This window comes from Echeneis naucrates, chromosome 13, assembly GCF_900963305.1.
Source record: "Echeneis naucrates chromosome 13, fEcheNa1.1, whole genome shotgun sequence".
Taxonomy (NCBI): Eukaryota; Metazoa; Chordata; class Actinopteri; order Carangiformes; family Echeneidae; genus Echeneis; species Echeneis naucrates.
In genome coordinates, this window is record NC_042523.1 from 11,527,060 (window position 1) to 11,546,499 (window position 19,440).

Consider the following 19,440-nt stretch of genomic DNA (forward strand, 5'->3'; position numbering starts at 1 on the left):
ATTAGCATTGCGAAATGCTTCTTTGGGACAAACTGTTTTTCTCCAAAAGATCTTTTTTTTGATGGTTTGACTCGCTCAAATGGAAACTCCAGAGTTCATGACGGTTTGTACATTGTGAAATTTACAATGTGGATGTGAACTGTAGTTACTCCAGACCTGATCACACTTGAAACATGCGACAGCTCACAGATTTAGTGCTTCCCCTGTTAAAGCACTAGGGGGCGCTATTATTCCACCTTCTCATCACTGTTAGTGGAGAGAGCAGAGATGTGACCTGAGACTTCAAATGAAATGGTGAAAAGTATAATAGTCAAGTTAAACTAATAGCAAGAAATGGATGCCTCTTACTATGATGATCTGTGGAGAATCCACAAGTGAGAAAATTACGCGAACATTTCTACAGCTTGTTTTTGCCGTCAGCTGCTTTTGACAAATATATACATGAGTTTTTATATAAAAGGAGAGATAAATGACAAAGACAGATATTTATGCTTATAATGCATTGTCGCTGCTATATTCTTTCTCTTTCTTTAACTCTGAGAGTAGGGCAATATTACTGTGATGCTACCACTGAATGACGGTCACTGTATCAATCAGTGAGATCCACATTAGTCACACCATGAACAACGCTGTCATCATTTATTGCCACAATAATATCTCAATGCAATCATTCTTCACACAGACCCTACGGTGTTACAATCCTCGCTATGTTGTATGGAGGAAGTGAAGCAGCCTATCCTGTTGTATTGTTGAGAAGACCTATATGCTTCCTCGTGTTGCGTGGTTATAAAAAAAATGTGCTTCCTCTTCCATCAGATATGATACTCAAGTCAGGACCAAGTGTAACCCCCCACTGAACCAATGCACATTCTGACGGCAAACTCTGGAGCGAGGCGTTGGATTTTTATGCTTTTCAGATTCTTCCAGGCCTCAAAGGCTGATGAGGAAAGAACTGTAGCTCTGTCTGTCTATTTGGACTTTTTCGTAACTGAAAAAAAGTTGGTGTTAAAACAGTCAATGCGGTGAAAATAAACTTGGAAGTTAAATTCAGAGTTTTGTTGGTGTTTTAAGTCCATCAATAAGAAATACGAGACATAAATTTTAATGAAGGATCTAATTGTTGTGTTGAGCAGTGAAGTAATTTGGATGCTTTTCTTATGGATCATAGTCGTGTGATGTTCTGATATGGGTTTGTAATTGAATAACTTCTTTTACGCAATCATGGATTAACTTTTTAGTCAAAGCAAACATTTGCTGGAGGGATGAGCTCATCTGAAAGCAGAAATAAGTTGAACTGGCGGATGGACCAGTTTTTCTGGTTAGGCTATCTTTCTGATAAACAAACAAGAAACACAACCACTCAGAATTGGGAACTGCATCCTTCCTATTTATTCAGATTTCTTTTCAGTCACACAAAAGTCTCTTGTCTACATATTGTGCCAAAGTGGACTAGCTCAGCTGCACTGATAGCAGAAACAAGGTCCATGAAGGTCTCTTACACAGAATACTAAGCTCCACAAATACCACTGTCAAGAAAACAGCAGATTCTGATCCAGATGCTTGTTGAAAAAGGATCAAATAATTGAGTAAATATTCAAACAGAAATGCGATTAGAAGAAATGCTCACACTCAGACTGCTTTCACGCAGCTTACAGCCTAAATGTGGTGTGCATTTCAGGCGAAAAAGAGTATCTTGTCATACCAAGTGCCAAGGATTACTGCCTCAGCCTCCATTCTTTTGTATTTAAGCTGCTTAACCTGCAGGGTTTAACCTAACGTGTTCTCTGCTTTTGTGTGCATTTGCATTAAACACTGTCAGACTCTGTTGATAGGACATCTCTTTGGCAATTTGTTGCGAGCGTTAACTTTGGAAATCCTATTTTAGACATCCAGGGTGTTGAGACCCCTGTTTCAAAGATCATGTACAGTTCTTTGGGTTAATTTGCTTCAGTGAGACATTTTTCAGTCTTTTAGGAATGACACACTGCAATTTTAACTAATTTAGAAAACTCAACAAAAAGACATTTTCTTGCCAGCATTAAATGTTATGGAGGGAAATTGTCAAGATTTTCTTCAGATATTTATCGTTGATATTTCTGCTTCTGTCCCCAGACATAGAGGATCAATAAAATTATACCTGCAGTGAAAAAGAAAAACACATTCTGGTCCAAGGTCCTCGGGACAAAATGGACAGAACACAGTGGCGGCTGTTTTTATGAAGGAAACTGTGTTTAAAACCAAACTCCAGTAAAAATGTTCATTCTGTGGTTTATCCATTGTATCAAGGACACTGTTTCTGAAAGAACGGGATCTATGTACATTTTGAAATGTCATTTCCATTGCTGTGGTCACCACAAAATTAAATTCCATTCATCTCCATTTTATTGAGCTGAAGGCTGAAACTAAAACTGTGTGTAGCTGTGCAGACTCTCATTGTTTATCCCCCTGATAAAATACATTACAGGGAGTAATACAGACGAACTGTTGATGGACTTGATGAGGACAAACGTGCAGTGTGTTAGTATCTAATGAGGCGTGTCACGTGGCTTGAATTTGCTCAGATTATGGCCAGAACTTCATCTGTTTTGTTTTTTGCTGCAGACATTGTTATGATTTTTTTGCCTGAATTGAAAAGATATGAGTGGAAAGGCAGGACAGGAACCACAAGGGGGAAGAGATTAACCACTCAGTCACCAGAGCACTCTGAATCTGTCCAGTATGATAAAATGTGACTCATGATTCTGGGGCCTCTATTGACAGAAATTGAATATTTGTAACTATGTTATCATTCATGTTGTTTCGAACCAAAAGATGTTCAAGGAGATGAGGGAATTCATGAAAAACCCAGGCAGAAAAACAGCAGGGGAGCTAATTATGAATGCAGGACAATTATTTATCCAAAAGGTGGACAAAAACAACTTAAAGTGAGCATAGAGCAGAAAGCCACAAGAGTAAACACAAAGAGTAGACTAACTGACAACAAAGAGGCAATTAAATCACTGCAGGCACCACTGCCACTGGAGGCAGTTCACACCCTGAACCTCACCGCAATAACACACACACTGGTCCACAATGGTCCACACTGGCTCAGTGAGAGAGAGACCACAGCGTTCTCCTCCTTCATACAGCCGTCAACAGATGAGTGACACCTGCCACACCTCCACTGCAGAGAGAGAGAAAACACACAAACAAGACAGCAGCACAGCCACACGGCACATAACAAATGTATAATCAGCTCAAACTAAGAATCGCGTTTCCATTCTCTCACTCATCCACAGAGCCCACCAGGCTGCACAGCCATGTTATTCCAGTAGACCACAACCAAACAGCAACCTGACTGAAGCAGAAACAAAGAGGCCAAAATCACCAGTTCCTGAAATGGCCGCTTGAAGTTGGCTCCAAAGTGAGTCATTCCTCACAGGCTGCCATGTCCGACTGTACTGCGGAAAGTAGGTCCGAAAAACGATTTCATTTTCAAGGCTAATTCCCTCCATGACAAGCGTACAGGAAGTGAATTTTTAGAAGTTAAACCAAATTAAATTCTGTTAGATTTCTGTACAATAGGGAATGCAGGTCTGAGTGACAGGTATCATATGCTTGAATAGTCAAATGGCACTAAACCCACTCCTGAGAAAGCTCTGGGTGACATCACAGAGCCCAGGTACATTTTTAATTACAACAAACTAACATGCAGACTTTCATGTTCTCACATTACATGAATTCCACAGTTGGCTTTCCAACAAGCATGGACAGGAACTTTTTAGGTGATTGCATTTGCAAACCCTTCCCTCGATGCCACTAAATCCTACAAACCTTACACCCCAGTCCTTTATATGTATTTTAAAAATCCAAATTCACACTTTTAATATAATGTTTTCAGGTCGAGCCTCGGTTGAATAGCTCTCCCTCTGTCCTCTGAGCATCGTGAGTCACCTGTTCGAGCCCTCCCTCGCCAGACACGAACATTAGAGCTATAACACGGAGAGAGACAGCATCAGCTCAACATTCCCGAGCTTTCTCAGCCTTCTGGCATTTTAAAAAAGCCCTCCACACATTGACCTTTTCTCAGCAGCATACCTCTCTTTCTCTCTTTACTGCTCTCTCCTCATTTTCCTCTGACTCACAGCCCATTGTACTTCAGCTCAGCAGTGCTGTTTGCTTGCTGTCCTTGCCTCCCCTCCCCTAACCCTTCGCTGCCACCCACACGTCTCCTCATCCATCCCCTCAGAAAACAATACAGAGGAGAGCTAACTACTGTAATCACCACGGCTATAAGTTCCAACGGCTGAAAAAAGTGCAAACCTAACAAACAGGAAATGTATTCAGGAGCTGGAAGGGGAAAAACACGTATGGATCACATTATGCATGCATAAGCCATATGTTACAAAACTAAGACAATGGCTCATTATACTGTGGTATGGGTGATGGTGTGAGTGAGTTCACCTCAGCTGATGATGGCTCAGTGCCGCTTCATTGTGCCGCACACTATAGCCTTGTTTTAACACAGCAGGCTGGTTTATGTACACAAGTGCATACGGAACCAACACGGGGGGCATCTGCCACGCATACTCGTATTTGAACCCAGGCTAATCACCATGGCGACTGGCCTTTTGGCTTGTGCTGATTGGCTGTTCTTATTGCAATGACCCGTGATTGACTCCCCCCCTGTGGGCTCTCACTGGCTGTTTGCCCCAGGATGATGATGTCATCAAGTGTGGCATGTTGCAGTAAATGTGGCATTGAGACATGCACTACTAGCCATGAACGGAGGAAGCAGAAATAGCTCAAACCTGGATGTGATGGCTTTGTTTGCATAATTTAAAGGAGTATTAGCTTCCTGACAGTAGAGGTGGAGATGGATTATCTCTGGCCTGTTATGGAAGTTTTTTGGTTGGATCAAATTTCCAAAGAGACTGAAACTAAGCATATTGTTATATTATATTTATATAATAAGAAGGAAAGACAGCAAGACAATACAGTGAGCGTGACGCGTGCAGATTTAAAAATTTACTCTGATCAGGCATGACGTTTCCCTTTTGAGCCATTTCCCAGAATGTATTCCACAGCACGTCCACTGATAGACTGCACTCTGCCTGCTAACAATCAATGGGCTCCTCCTCTGGTTGCTAAAAGAAGTCCAATTGTATAGAAGTCAATGGGAAAATGGACCTACCTCGGATTTGATTTGTTACTTCAGTAATTGTTTTTTTTTTTGCAAGGTAACGATCTAAGCTGTTTGTTTCAACTCTTTTCCAATAAAACATGGTGTTTGTTTCCTAAATTATGGTCCCATTTAGACCTGCCTGACTGTCAAGACAGAATATAAAGCAGTTTAAAGTTTAGATACACTCATCATACCTCCTCAGGTCCAAATTCCCTTGCAAATGTTTTCTTTTGCTTTCAAAAGACCAAGTTGGTAAAAAAGTTGACGTTAACAGCTGTTCATAAACCAATGGTGGATTTCCACTTGGGCGCCTATCCTTGTGCACTAAAATCTCCAAAATATTCCCTAACATGCATTTGGTACATGCAATATTTTTTTCTTGGCTTTACTTCTCTTAATGTATACTAAAGAGTCAATAAACTGTCCTTGCTGATGAGCTTTGTGTCTGTGATCAACAATAGAAGCCAAGAATTTTCTCACGAGCTCATCAAAATAAAAGAAATATAAAATGAAGAACAGCCCACTCATTGCAATGTCTTTAAAAAATGAATGACAGTCCGAAGGAGGATTTAAGTCCCAGCAGATGTTGGCATGGTTGCCAAAGTTATTTTCCCAACCAATGAAACAACAAACAATAAATAATAATTTGTATAAAATATACAGTGAATTTAAATCTCTGCTTGCCTTGATTTAGAACAATATACTTAAATATCTTTTCTATATGTCTGCTACTCATGACCCTCATTGCTGCACCAATGAGCCCATCAAGTCACTCAATTTCTCTTCTCAAGGCTGCCTAATGAGCCCTTTAATTAAATAAAAATTGAAATTACTCTTCCTAGGATGCCGTGACCTACACTTTCTCCAAACCTGCAGGAACACTGGAGCTCACTGCCTTTTCATCTAGTTCCATCAGTGGGTCAGAATTTTCATCGCGTCAAAAATACCCACAGATCTATTAGCCTCAATGCTCAGTGCTGATTTGCATATGCTGCAGAGCTGATCTAAGAGAATGAACACAATACAAACATTTGAAAATCTTGATGAATGTTTTCCTTTTGTTCTGATGTTTTAGCAGTAAAGGACATGTAGAAGAGATTTATAATCAGTCAGCTCTGTTCTAAAGTTAAAAGTTCTCTGGTTATACAGCCATCAGCTAAGATAAGAAAGGCCGTAAAAGAGTCGCCCGTGTGCTATACATCAATCACTTATTCTTCTCTGTCGATACAGAAAGGAACGCGCCAATATTTCATTCAACTGTCAATTCTTGGGACGCATATAAATACATGGGTGCATATACGTACACAAACTGTATATGAACACTAAGATGAACAACAAAGCTAACACACCCACAAGAAGAGGTGTTAGCAATACTTCAAATTGTGTGATGCACTCAATGACTTTCCGCTGCAGTTTCACACCGTGCTGATGAAGCTCCAGCAAAGGAAAATATTCTTTCATGAGTTCAATTTGAAAACTGATTAACAGGTGAGCGTTGTGATACGTCCGCAATATTTCCTCATTGACGTTTTCCCAGCAGCTACAGATTCATTGTTATATGTTTTTTGGGTAAATAGCTGAAACAACTGAGAACTGTTGGCAATATGTTGGCTGTAATTAGGGATAATTGCTTCCCACTGGGATTTTCTACAGCCAAGACACAAGTCCCAAGGTTCACATCTCTGTACCTTTCCACTGACACACACACACACACAACACATGTACAGATGTCATTTTACCCTGCAGCATCAATTTGACTTATGTTGTGGCAAAAATACTCAGATAAAGAGAAACAAATTAAGCTGCTCTACTGGATTTAATCACATCAGAAAACTATTTTATTTGTGGAAGAGAAAGAAGAGAAGATTAAATAGAGAGGAGTCAGGACTGGGGGTGTAATATGAAATAGCAGAGCGTGTGTGTGTGTGTGTGTGTGTGTGTGTGTGTGTGTGGGCGGGTGTGTATGTTTGGATGAGAGATCAACAAGTGCGTTACTGCTGTGAAGTTTTCACACATAGAAGAAACAAACAAGCTCAAAATCACCTGACAGGTAAGTCAGTGGAGACAGTCATGAAACACATTTTCTGTAGATTGCGTGATGAGGGATATCTTTGTATTGGAGATAAACAAGGAAACACTGTCATGTTGGCACAAGTAAACACACACACACACACACACACACACAATAGAGGGCAATGTCTCTGTCCCTCTACAATTAAAGTGTTAGTCATACTGCACCAAAGGCTATTTCAGTCCTCTTCCAGCCCAGTTTCCTCGGCCATCCTCACAGTATGTATATGTATTTCTTCTTCCCTCTTCCTTGTTTCTTTCTCTCTTAGCTTGATGACAGGATTGTGAATTGAACTCTGCTGATGCAGATTATTATTATGAATATATGTTACTAGGCCGATCTTCATACGCAAAAGCGGCTGCAGTTGAAGAGGCTGTGAATATATGTGACTTTGTTTTGACATAATTGCTTTCTTCATTCCTGCCCCAGCACACACCCCTTCTTGTTGTGGGGCCAAAAAAAAATCAAAAATAAAATAAAATCATCCAGTTTGACAACGCTCATTTGCCTGATATCAGCTGCAATATGAGCACTGCTGTCCATCTACATCATTCAAATATAATACACCCCTCTCACACACCTCACCGTGGTGTTACTCAGTCATAGCACAGTGAGGCTCTCTAAATAAATCCCTCATCGCTGTCTCTTGTCAGTCTTCCCTCCCACACCTCTCAGCTTGCTGTAGAGCCACTTTTCCTGAGCGGCCCAAAATACAGCTGAATGACAGCTCTGCCCAACACGCCACGTCTGCCGCTGACAAATTTGGCAGCATCCCCATCTCTCTCATCTGCTCATATTTCCTTCCTCTCAGGCTACATTCTTGTCCATGTGTTTCATCTGGTTTTCACTCCTCAAACCTATGAAGACTTGTTTTTCTATCTCTGCACAGCGACATTCTTTACAGTCGATCATCGTTCATCACTGTCAAGGTCACAGAAGTGCATGTACGTTTTGTCACTTAAACCTTGTGACAAAGTGTCAGGGTACAAACAATAGCTGGAGGAGAGACATGACACTCAGCGCCATGTCAGTGGTTCCCAGCACTTGTGAGACTTCGTGAAAGCAGCACAGCATAATTTTCTCTGTCCTTTTTCAAATGCGATTTTCTGGAAAAACAACCCAAGGGGGATGTATTGACATAATGCGCACTCTGAGACTGAAGCATTGGCGTGAAGTCACTGCCACAAAATCTCAGTCAGCAGTCAGAGTGGTAAAAACATCTACAATAAATGATTTAAGACAGCTTGCATCCACAAAACACTGATATCATCCAGGCGTAGACATACATCCGCAGAATCATCGGCAAATTTACATCCCCCACTGCAGTGTGACTAAAATGATGGAGGGCTGATCTGTTAGAGTGAATGGTCGAAATTTTAAGTCAGTGCAGTAGGGAACAGGTAGAGGGCGGGGAGGGGGGGTTAGAGGAAGCCATGTTGGTCATGAGTGATCAAAGACACTGCAGTATGAGCTCATCAGTGAAAGAAGTGAGCTCATGTCTTAACTGTTAAAGCGACAGTCTGGTTTTTGCAATCTTCACCAAATGCGGCGCTCTGCCTGAATTGGCTTGTTCGTTCAGGCATTCACTAACAATGCTGTCTGAATTCCTGCAGTATTACTGCCCTGGTCTGTTAAGTTAAGGTCATGTGTGAACTCCAGGTAGCCTGGTGGTGCAGCCATTTGTACAATCACCTGACAGAAAGAAGACTCTGCTTTCGAACAGCTAGCCTCCCTAGCTGCGTGGGTTACCTCCCCGTACTCCGGCTTCCTCCTGCATGTCCAAAGACATGAACGTTTAAGTTGATTAGTGGCTCAAACTTTGCTGGGGGGTTACATGGGTTACATGTATCTGTATGGCGGTCCTTCAGTAAACTGCCCAACTGTCCATGGTGTATCTAGCCCTTGCCAAATGATCTGCATGCAACATTAAAGCCCCTGTAACTGTGTTCAGATAATAAATGGATGTCAACTCCTGAATTCATTCACTGTTTGTTCCAAAAACAGGATTATCACTGATGAAGGAAATACAAAATGGGATATGAAGATTTGGGGAATATTTTCCCTCTTATGCGCTTTTAAATTGCTCTGACACATTAGTATTACATAACATTGACTGCTCAACCAATTTTTAGCAGAAAAATCTATCTTCTCAGCATGTACAGTAATTCTGAGCAGTTCTCAGTCTGTGAAAACTTTTGAGCCTGGGAAAGTACGAGAAACTGTTGATGTCATCAGGGTCATCTCAGTTTGGACCTGAGACCTGAAATGTTTGAAAGAAAAGCTGTTAACAACGATGAGAGCATTTATCGGTGAGCGATACAATCTCAGACTTGAGAAATTACCTCCATAATAAATCAGTGGGTTAGACAGACCAGCTAAGCTGTAAGCCAAAGCTGTTAGCCACAGAAAACATCAAACTACTGTCATTGTCCTCCCAGCTGCTAAACTGACTGCAACAGGGAATTGCTGTTTGATGAAAGTGTCACTTTCTATCTGACAGTGAGAAATTCAAACTATATTCATATGAAAACACCACAGACTATAACAATCACTTTCATATTTGAACTAATATCTAGATATTCCACATCATGTTACCATACTGCAAATGACTGCACTTCGTCTGAGCATAATATAAAAGCTCTGCTGACTGAGACAGGCTTTACACCCACACAGTCACAGAGAGCCAGAGGAGTGAGAACAGAAAACAAATATTTATTATGGATGGATGGATGGATGGATGGATGGATGGATGGATGGATGGATAGATAAACACTTTATCTTTTGGTCACTCTTTTGCTATATGAGATGGAATAAAAAGCCTGAGGGTCCGAAGGGCTCTAATCTATTTTTCCTGCTCCTACACACTGTGAGTCATCTACCCACCCTCAGAGAACCCCTCCCTTATCTCCACTTCTCTAAGGGTGGCTCATTTCAACTGAGACTTCTCCCCCAGTTGAGCTGTTTGACAATGACCCCCACAGACTAATGGAGCTCTTCTCAGTGACACCATTTTATATCTGAAACTGAATTAGAAAATCAGATGTAAAACTAGCCACGGGGTTATTGTTCATTTCAATTGCTAATGCTCAGGGAATGCAAGCATTCCAGGTTCAAATCACTCAGTACTTCTGGTTGTTATTATTATTATTTTTTATTATGTACCTTTTTCCCTGTTGTTGAGAACACACACACACACACACTATAATGCCCCTCAGTTGGTTTTGTCTGAATGTGCTCTGTGAGTTGTATCACTGCGGCTTACATTCACTGCATAACTGGGAGTCATAATAATTTTGTGATATGATGTTATGCAAAAAACTCATTGGATATTTGAACACCTGACCTTGAAACCAACAACTTCATCCAGAGTGTGCCTTCAATCCCCTCAGCACTTAAAGTGTTTTCCTCTTTTGCAAGAAACTTCAACTATGGGTGTTTGATAAACCTGCAGGAATGTTAGTTTACACATTTGAACAGCATAGCAACTCATGCTCACATACACGACAAAAGAACTGAGGTTCTCTGTCCGACGTGAAGATGGTCTGCCCTGTTCAGTGCCCTGCCATGTACTAAAATCTGAATTATTTTCGATGTCTGTCTCAATTTCATCTGGACTAGACTGTTTGGGATTTGAATGCATTATAGTAATGCAGGTAAACAAAGCACTACAAAATAGAGCCTCCAAAATGATGAAAAGGTTCAGTGTAAACCTGCTTAGAGTGTCATAAGCTTCATAAAGGTAGGATTTAACACAAAACTTACATTAGATGTACCTCATAAACCGGTGACGGCCTATATTCTGATGCAGAATCAGTGAAATCTGTGTTCTAATTACTTCTCATGTAAAAAGCACACACGCCTGTTTGCAAATGTATCATATGCAGCACCACACATGAAATTGTTTTCATGTGACTTCTCATATGTAAGATTTGTGGAAATCACTTGTGCCTATATCATTAATAATACACAACAGAGCACTTGAACTCAGTGGCTGGGATAGAAAACAGAGATGGGTCAGTGTGTTTGCGGGCCTTTGACAGGGTCTTCATTCAACAGAAAACAATAGTGCCAGTTAGTACAGTCGCCCCGCTGTCCCGTCTGGTGGTCAAATGGCAGAATGCAGAGTGACCTACAGTATGGCTCGTCTCTCTTTACCCTGTTTTTTAGGGGGGGCAGACACACACATTCACAAGGAGCACAAGAGGCCGCTCAGTCCAGGAGTGAGAAGAAGCATTCATCGAGCAAAAACAGTGAATTTGGGAAAACATTTGGCCAGAGTCTGACAGGAGGGAGAAAAGGAAAATCATTCAACAATCATCCACACAGACACAGACAGGAGTGTAGGTTTGGAGCCACATTATCATGCCTCATTTCAGTTTCCTGTCATGGCTACAACAGTACCTGCCTGCAAAGTGTGCAACCTAACACTATCTTATCAACTGCAGGCTCAGACACGGCCAAAACCCTGCAGCATGAGAGTGTGTGTGCTGTTGTGTTGGTGTGTATGCCCCAGGAGGCATGGGGAATGAATTCACTTCATAGGAATGCACAGCTGAGTCTGGGTGTTTTTACACCAAAACATCTTCTGTACACACATATATATGTTTTACCCCAAACTCAGATAGAAGGTTTTTCTCGGAAATTAATGACTGCTGAACTGACTGAAATTGTAGTCAGCTAACCAGCTGTGAGATGCTGCTGGTTAGCTTAAATACATACAAGACCGAAATACAGCATAGTTATGGTGGTTTCCTCTGTTTACTGTCACTACATATTTAAATGCCTCTTTTCTGATCAGAAATCGAAAGTAACACAAAACACAAACTGAGGTTTTCTTTAACTGATGCGCCTTGATATCAGCCTTGCCTGTTATGAATCATCTAGAAAAATGGAAGAGCAGCAAAAAAAAAAAAAAAAAAAACATCTATCAATTGATCCATCAATCCATCCATCCATCTATCTATCTAGACTTGCAGTCGCAGGAATAGCTCAGAGCATTTGTTGTTTGCATGTATTCACAGACGTGATGCTCGCTGCTCTTACTCTCCTCATGCCTGCCCCTCTCTGTCACTGCAGCTGTTGCATTCTTAAGAGAACATCTCCATCTTGTCCTGGCTTGAATACTTTGCTCTTTACTGCCTGCAGTTCTCTGAAAATAGACAAATGAGCAGCAGGGAGCCTGACACATTCAGAGCTCTGCACCTTGAGAACCAGTACAAATTTACCAGCACCACAGTACCATAGTTTCATCCTTCTCTTTATTCTTCTTCTCATTTTGTCTTTGGAGCGTGCTGGCTGAAAAACAGTCACACCAAATGCAAACACCAAAATCTGATTAATGATGACTAAACAGAAACTACATATGAGACACCTGTGGAGTGAAATGTCAAAACCGAAACATCCTCTTTTTTTTGTAAGCCTCAAGCCAGACATGTGAATTACGCCCACTGCTCTTCAAGCAAGCAAAATAACTAAATAAAATAACATAAACAAAGGATAATTTCTGAGTTTATGTAAATGTACGTGCAACAGAAAAAAGGTTCCCTGTGAACCAACCATTCAAAAGAAAAACGAAAGAAAAAGAAAAAAGAAAAGGGGGGAGCTTATCTGAAGTCCAGTAAAAACTACTTTTTCAGAGTTAAATAGGATGCGAGATAAATACAAGACACCCATTCTCTCATACATGCAAATACAAGCCAGTGCAAACATACCCTCCCTATCCTTACACAGATCCTCTCAATCTCTACTAACAACCTGGCTTGTCTGAACCCTGCGGCTAAATCCTGTCACCCTCCACCTACTGACTCACCTACTGACTAACTGCTTCCATATCTCTCACACACTGCACTGTATCTGCTATAAGAATATATGCAGCACAGGTGCAATCCTGCTGACTGCCCTGTTTCACGTCGTAGATTTGCAGGGTTGCTATGTTTGTGATATAAAAATGTTAACCCAACCCGATGTGGCAGTGAAGCCGATCCATATTACAGTATTACATTACAAGCTGGGCACAATAATATATACCATGTCGTGGGCAGGTTTGTGCTGGTACATGACACCCACAAATCAGTGTGTAATTATATACTGTACGCAGAGGGAGTGGATGGAGATACAACAGACAAGTGCAGACAGCACCAATTAAATACTAGTTTAAGTGTGTTGTTGTCATGGCGACTAAGCTGGTTGGCTACCTCTGAAATTCAGTTTCACATTAAATGCCGTCGCTTTTGTTCTGCATGCCCGTCTCTCCATCCTTCACCTCCTTCCTCGGCGTGTCTGCCTCTCTTCATCCCCCCGTGTACCCGTTTGACTCTGAAAAACATCAAATACACTGAAATACAGAGCTGGTTAACCAGCGGCTAACTGCCTTGTCTCCTTCTCCGCCCATCTCTTTGTATGTCTCTTCCTATTTTGCTTCCAGCTGTGCCCTCAACTGTGTTACCAGAAATTGTGGCATACAATTTATAACGGTAGGGTTGGGGGAATTTTGTGCCAGAGGGGCTGTAGCCTGTCTTTCCCCCCCACATTTCTAAAGAAAACAGCACGTTTCGTTGTTTATCTGGGTGTTGGAGACGCAGAGGTAAATGTTGTTTTTTTTTTTTTTTTTTTTGATCTGTCTAATCTTAGAGAGAAAGCCTGACAACAGGAGAGGTGTGGGAGGTTTGAAGTACTTTGATTTCATTGACCTTCCTATTTCATGCAGTCTGGCTCTGCTGCAAGTCTATGTAGGGATAAACAGATAGCCGCAGGGACTGAAACATAAACGTCAAACAGGTGAAAGGGTCACAGCAATGACTTTTCAACACGGAGCTTATTACCTGTAGGTTGGCAAGTTTGCTTGCTTTTTTGAATGCATACTGTATATTAGATTTGGATGGCTGTTTCTGTATCCAACTTTCCTTTTCAAAGTCAATAAGCTGATCAAAGACCAGCTTTAGATTTGTGGAACAGAAAGTCTCAATAGAGTTTTGTTCATGTGAAATTGTTGCTGTTCATTAATGCCGTGGAGACTTTTCAAAGTAAACAGTTTAAGCCGTGGCTTCCAGCAGTAATTGCCAAAGTAATAGAGGAGATTTAGAAAAGCAGTCATGAAAGCAAAATCTGACCGGGCAAGAAATACAAGGGTCAGACAATCAGACTAACAGTTTAGCGAGATTATCTAAACCACTTTATTTGGAGATAAACAAAAGCAAGACAATGGTAAGTATGGCAAGTTAAGAATGAACAAAGAAGTTGGTCTGCAAACTCTTATGTGTTGTATTTTTGCTATACACAATTTTTGTGATCATTGAATTTTCTCTGCCAACCTGAGGTGTTGTCGTATCCAGATCTGAAAAGTCAAGGGACACTGGAATTGCTCCGATTCTTGAAACAATTCCGCCTCTTTTCCAAACAGCTTCCTCTTTTCTCTGTGCTCATTGTCCTGGTAAATGGATCAGACAGAAAGATGGCCACAGCTGTAACAATGAGACCCACTGTCAAATCTTTAATGAATTGTCAGGGTTTTTTTTTTTTTTTATAAAGTAACTCAATTAAAGCAGAATTGTGATCACACAGCTCAAATAAGTTTAAGGAAATCGATGACAGCCTGGGGATGGGAGGTAGAAATACACTACAACTGCATTTATAATCTTATACAACACAAATGCATGTAGACTACTGGTATGATTGTGGAAATTGTGAATTTGATGCGAGAGCTGAAATTTTATCAACACATGCAATCAGATAGACTGCATGTGTTGCAAGACATAGGCAGAGGGAGAGAACGATAAAAAAGGGAATGACAGAGTGAGAAAGTTCAGCTCTGAACTGAGAGAGACATTATACAAAACTTCCATATGGGCTGTCGGAAGTGTGGGAAGAAGGTTACGAGTTGACTTCTGTGTTCTGGCTCAGGAAAGGCCCGATGACTCAGGTAATCTGGGGGCAAATTACTTAAGACAAAAATGGAAAGCATGAGATGTAGACAAGTATAGACCGGAACGAATGGGCCAGAGGAGGGGGAGGATGGGGCAGGAGGATGGGAGACGGCGAGAGGAGCAGAGAGACTGACAGATGAACACAACACAAGCCTGTTGGCTATCACTCGTATACAACAACAGACCCGAACATGCAGACTAATTACAATGCAGAATAGAAATACATGATACTCAGGTTGGGCTAATTGTGTAGTGTGTGTTTGTGTGTGCGCGTATACACTGGTGTGTCTGCACCCTTTCCATGTGGGATTTATCTTTGCCCAGCAGGCACTGTTGTACCATATGGTCCACAGAATAGATATTCCTTAAGCAACACACACACACACACACACACACACACACACAGGACTCAAACATTAACGTAGACATGTGATGGAGAGGAAGAAGTGGATGACAGAGACAGAGAGTCATTGGTGAGTCAAGATAGTGCCATCTGCCTATCCTGGATTGTTGAACTCACACACCAAAAAATGAAACGATGAACTAACACTGTGCAGAACATGCAATGCATTCCATTCACTTCCAAACATATAAAGTCAGGGCATGGATAAAATCAGACAGGGTGGGGGGATAACAAGTCAATGACAACTCCTCAGACCGTCTTTCCTTCTCCAGAGTGGAAGTTTGATGCAGATGAAAAGACAACAAGATGCCCCCGAATTGCCCCCCGCAAACAGCAGGTTCTCCAAGGGGGGCGCTGGCTGGAAGTCCACTAAGCCCCTCAGAGCCCATATGGTCTGAGGACTTACACACCCCAAAATGACATGGGAAAGAAAACCCAGAGGCTGGATCCACAGACAGGAAGGCGAAACGGGAACAAGAATGTGGGGGAGGGACAGCAGCATGTTCTGAGCATTCAGAGATGCGTGCTTATGTGTGACACACACTAGGAAAGGCACAATTTACACAAGCCCATGTGCCTATGTGTTTGGATAACTGGCTTCAAGGCTACAGGGGTTTGTGTGAGGAAACTAACTTTACAGGGTATGCGACATGGCAGAATTCATCTGTGTGTGTGTGTGTGTGTGTGTGTCTGGGTAAATAAATAAAGAGCAGTAATGACTGCATGTCATATGATCTGCCTGCACAGTGACACTAATGGCATTAGTCTGAATGAGAGACCTGCAGCGTGGCCTCCTCCTGTCCCTCATGGCCCCTCCCTCTCTCTCGCTCGTCTTTTTTCTCTCTCTCTCATCTGTCAACTCCAGCTTGTCTCCAAAAACTATTCCCTCTTCAACACAGCTGCATTCATTTCGTCCATCTTTTTTACTGATTTGTTTTAGATTGCTTTGGATAGACTGTTGTTAGGCTAACTCACCTCCATAATTGAATGACATCTCATTATGGATGACAATTCACACACTCAGATATCAATCAGTTTTGTGATGATTGGAGTCAACTTGCTATTCCAAATTGAAAGAGGATCAAGGGAGGTAATTATGACATAACAGATGAGATGTGTCTGTTTAAGTAATTATCCAGAGGCTTCACAGGGCTTTGTTGTCGTTCGGTCTCCAATTACCTCTGAAAATCTTTTGCCTGTGGATAACAGCTTTTCAGGTTTACTATCTCATGGATTTTCTCACATTTCTACTGAATCCTATGTGATAATTAAGTTCCCAAATTGAAAATAATAATTTTCAGAAGATATATTGTTAAAAGTTAGAAAAACATGTGCTTGTCTGTAGCGTAAACACAAATATGCTGCAGTACAAACACATTATTTGTAGCTTCACTGGGGTGTTGTGAGGACTATCTCTTGGTTCTGCAAAGTGACCTCCTTGCTTGACCAAGAAGTAGTCTGGTAGATGGATTAATACATTTGGATATAACCAGTCTGGTTGTTTCTAATCTCTGTGTGACAGTAAGCTGCTAAAAATATCTTAATTTTTACTGTCCACATCAGACGGCGCTGTCAATATTCTCCAGAAATGGTGAACTATTCCTGCAAAGCAAAATCAAGTCAGAAACCTGGTGGGGCAACACATATAAGTAAAAAAATAACTATTGCAGCAGGCAGCTAATTAATAACTATTGACAACATGAACAGAAAAAATGTGAGTGAGATGAGTATATGAGGAAAGGCTTGCAGAAGGGTGAAGGAAAAGAGCAGCATAAGGACTGACACTGAGTCACACAGCAGGACAGGAAGTCTTAGATGGAGACACCCTTCCTTCCTGTCAGCACACTGATCACCAACACTGGACACCATTCAATCTCACATCGCATGACACACATGACAAGACTTACAGTGGAGAGTCCCATGTGTTGTACTTTGTCAGCTTTTTAATGGAGTGGTACTCAAGTTGGCGCGTTGCCCGGAGTAACTTTCAGAATAAGCAATACATCAAGTCCAAAACTCCGGCTCTGCATGAGGCCAGTGGGTGTACAATCCTTTCAGGGAAGGATTTTTCTCACCTTCTACTTTTGATTGCAGTCCTTGCGGTGCTAAAAAAAAAAAGGGAGATTTTTCTATCTGTCAGTGCAGATTTTTTTTTTTTTTTGGTAAAAGCCCAAAGGCAACAGAACTAAGACCATCTGAAACCTCAGCAGCCAGACAATGGGGTTGAGCACACCCAGTGATCGGCAAATTATTTTGTATCTGAGCATAAGTTCCCAACAGCAGAAAAGAGCAGTGAGCTTCAGATTTATATGAAGCGCCAACTGTCAACATGCTCTTCAGCTATATAAATGTGCTTGCAGTGCCTGCTTTTTAGTTTAGTTTACAGATTAGCACAAACTGCAAATATCATTTTAACACCTTTCAGACCAGCGAGCAGGACGGGATACAATTTTCACAGGCAGATCCTGGCAAAGCTATATCACACCAACAAGACTGTGCTCTGTTGTAGCGAAGAAAAATGGGTGAGAGCTAGAGTGGCTTCAAATTGGATAGCGCACACACCCACACCAACCATTGCCCCATTATTGTACCCAATCTAGTCAGTCTGCCACTGAGGGACTTGAATTGACCTGGAGACTTGTGCCACATTCATGTCATGTCACTCATACCATTATTGCATACCACCAAATGTGATAGTCACAGCATGTCAGGCTCTGACTTGTCATCCAGAGAATTGTGATCTCTGCAAATAAAAAAAGAAACACTTGTCATGATTTGATCAGCCTAAAGTGTCAAAATAGCATCATTCTTTCATTCCACAGACCTCCCTTAAGTACAACTGCGCCATGATAACAATGCAACAATCCTCTATTATGATTTGCATTTAAAATTAATTTAAATGCACTTTTCTTTATACTGCAAAGCAACCGTGGTGGTTACCATAGTTCAGGGAGTCCAGTAATGTGGGTCAGTAGACTGGAGATTCCCCTTGTCACAGGAGACTTCCTCTTCCACAGCTCCACACAGGATATGAGCAATTTCCTCAGAGCCTAGTCTCTCCAACATTCCCAGAATCCAATTCAGTGTGGAGGGTCACATCTAGGGCATCTTTTACATATTCAGCTAACACATCGACTGTAATGGCGCTTTGGTGTGAGACCATTACGCCCTTGAATGGGGAAATAATGAACAAGTGTACATGCAGTAAAGGTGTGACTGTCATTGCGCAAACACACACACACACACACACACACACACACACACACATATGCAAACAAAAATCAAAGCAGTTTCAGTGAAAATGAAAGGCACTCAATGTGTGACTCATGTGATAATGACTCGGAGATATGTGTTTGGCCTCCAGTGATCTCGCTGGAGGTATGATTGTTTGGTTCTGACTGCTACACTGTCAAATTCACTTCCCCCTGCAGCACACTGGTGTGTGAGACAGACACTGCCATTCTGGGTGGGGCCACAATTTAATTTTACAGGGTATACTAAGTGCAGAGTCGACTGTGCTATGCACGGATTTATCGGAACACACTTCCTGTAAGAACCACATTTGGAAAATGTTTCCGAAAGGTCAATAAACATGTTTGCATACCTCTGCTGATAGTTAAATAACAGTTAAAAAAATGTAAAAAAATATATATAAAAAAAAAAAAATAAAAAAAAAAAAATCAAGATTTCTAGCTTTTAAATTTGAAAAACAATTACATTTATATGCGTAAAATGTTGCGACTGCTTATTGAAAGTTAAGAAGACTATGAACCCAGTGAGTATTTATGCAACTTTAGGGTTGTTATTACCACGCAAATAGCTGAAAATGTGTGACACATCCCCATTAAATGTCTCTTCACATTGATGGGCAGATTAAGGA